The sequence below is a fragment of the Lathyrus oleraceus genome, chromosome 7 (genome assembly GCF_024323335.1).
Source record: "Lathyrus oleraceus cultivar Zhongwan6 chromosome 7, CAAS_Psat_ZW6_1.0, whole genome shotgun sequence".
Taxonomy (NCBI): Eukaryota; Viridiplantae; Streptophyta; class Magnoliopsida; order Fabales; family Fabaceae; genus Lathyrus; species Lathyrus oleraceus.
Window position 1 is genome coordinate 390,855,974 of NC_066585.1, and position 2,831 is coordinate 390,858,804.

A 2,831-nucleotide genomic window follows, 5' to 3' on the forward strand; every position below is an offset into this window, starting at 1 on the left:
ACCGTCAACGGACGACCGGGAAAAACTCGACGTTTATCGACACCAACGGAGATGAGGACTTACTGGGGCAGGAGAACGACGTTACGAACATCGAAAGATGATGTTTACGGACACCAAAGAAAACCAGACACTAACGAATGACTGGGACATACTCGATGTGTACACCGAAAGATGGTGTTGACCGACACCAAAGAAAGAACACACGCGGGTGCTGACGTGACACCGACCTGCATCACAAGATGACATCTACACATGTCAAGGCAAGGCTAAACACTTGCTGGGGTCTCACTGGGGAGAAAATCGGGTTTTCCTTTCACCAACGAATGAGGAAATAAACCTCTCTGGGGTATCAACCCTGAATGCTGTCAGGAGCAACTGTAGCAAACGCGCCGTACAGATGTTGAACAACGATCCGCCTCTGCCGGGGATACGGTCTGATTGGTTTCGAACACATGAATGCATATGTTTGAATTTTTTTTTATAGCGTAATGCTCCATTATCGAAATGGAAATGCTACGCGATTTGAGGATGCAATGATCACTATATGCCAAATGCAAAACTGGCTGGGGAGCCAAACAATCAGATACTCCAACTCTGTGGGAGACTCTGTTTGAGGAATACTCTGCGGGGAGATCGCCGACTTCTCACTCATGCTGGAGAAACAATACTGCTGCCGGGGAAAGAATAGACTCCACTGGGGATATCCTTCACAGGACCTAATCCACTAGGGGACTCTACTCGGGGAAGCAATCAATACAACCTTGCTGAAGATTAACCATCAATACTACTTCGCTGGGGAAATTAAACAAGACAACTCTCTGGGAAGTGACAAAGCGACTTTGCTAGGGATAACCAGGCGACTTCACTGGGGAGAGCCAACCAATTCATAAGTGATAAACTCCGCTTTGGGGAATATACCCTATTCACTGGGGAACAACCCATCCAATCCACAGGTAGGATAGACTCAGCTGGGGGATGCAGATATCATTCCATTACGGGAAACTCCTCCAAACCACAGGTAGGATAGCTCTGCTGGGGGATAAATTTCTTTGAACCCGCTCCACTCGGGGACTAGCTAGGGAATATCATCAACACCAATCTTTGCTCGGGAGAACTCCGCTAGGGAAAGCAACTCTGTCGGGGATACACACCAACTCTGCTGAGGAAGAGCATAACTCTGGTGGAGAATGCAAATATACCAGACTCTGTGCTGGGGAGAAACATCCATAACCCTGCTGGGGATGAGCGCTCACGACCATGCTGGGGATAACGGTATTACAAACCCGACTGCTGGGGAACAACACTCCACTGAAAACTCCGCCGGGGATACAACATCCTTCCAACTCAGTGGGGAACTCTCCTGGGGAAATATTCGCTGGGGAATAAACCCACTTCCATGCCTGCTGGGGATAGGCTATCCTTAGATCTGCTGGGAATAGAAGGCAACATCCACAGATGTCTCTGCAGGGGAGAATATAGCTCCGATAGCTCCCAAACTTGCTTGGAGAAGTATCTGCTGGGGAAGCATTCTCACAGATAACGACCTGCAAAACAACACAAACATGCCCCCAGGGGATACATGGACAAGATATGCTCAAGTGTCTTCAACATTCAAAATGATTTTCAAATGTTTTATCTTTCTGCAAGTTATTGCTTAGCCTTCATGTTTTATATGCAATGTTTATCAAAAATTCGGACGTTTTTGCAAACAAAACAGTAAAATAAAAACAAGAGAGCTATTTATCTGAATAACGACTTTTATTGATTGAAAATGTGCCTGAAAAGGCGAATACATTGGGAAGCAATTCCTAGAAAGAGGTAATTGCGCACAAAAGGAAAAATCTATCCTAATGGCAATGTGAACACGACATCCACTATTTCCCAATTCTGTTATAACTCACAGATCATCAGTTTTCCTCCCAACCCTTGCTTTCTGAGAAGAATGACTGAACCGATCACATCTTTCGAGATGGCAGACGACGAAGCGCGATGTAGTACAGATAACTCGGACTGTAGTCTTCGCTTTAATCCCTCTTTTGGCTGGATCGCCCTTTCAAGTTTTCAATCCCCCGGGATACCCATTTTTGCCTAAGCCGCCCTTGCGGGTTTTCGACTTACCGGGTGTACAAGCTCTTTTCATTTTATCCCTAATTTTTGCCCGAACCTTTTCTTTCTGTTTTTTGGTTCGCCGGGATGCCCTTTTTTTCCTGGACTCTTTTATTCTTTTTGTCCAGCGGGTCAATTTACGCGAAGTATATTTTGACTACATCTGAGTTAACAGGGGACGGAAAATCTTCACCATCCATAGTTGTAAGCATCAAGGCTCCACCGGAGAAAACCTTCTTCACAACATATGGACCTTCATAATTAGGAGTCCACTTGCCCCTGTTATCTGTACCGGGAAGGAGGATCCTCTTCAAAACTAGATCACCAGTTTGATAGCTTCGAGGACGCACTTTCTGATCAAAGGCTCGCTTCATCCTTCTCTGATACAACTGCCCATGGCACACAGCTGCTGGCCGTCTCTCTTCAATAAGGCTCAACTCATTAAACCTTGTTCGAATCCACTCGGCTTCGTCCAACTTCACATCTAGCAAGACCCTCAGAGAAGGAATCTCCACTTCAACAGGCAAGACTGCTTCCATACCATACACAAGGGAGTACGGGGTTGCCCCGGTCGACGTACGTACTGATGTACGGTACCCATGCAAAGCGAAAGGCAGCATCTCATGCCAATCCTTGTACGTCACGACCATCTTCTGCACAATCTTCTTGATATTCTTGTTTGCCGCCTCTACATCACCATTCATCTTTGGTCTGTAAGGAGAAGA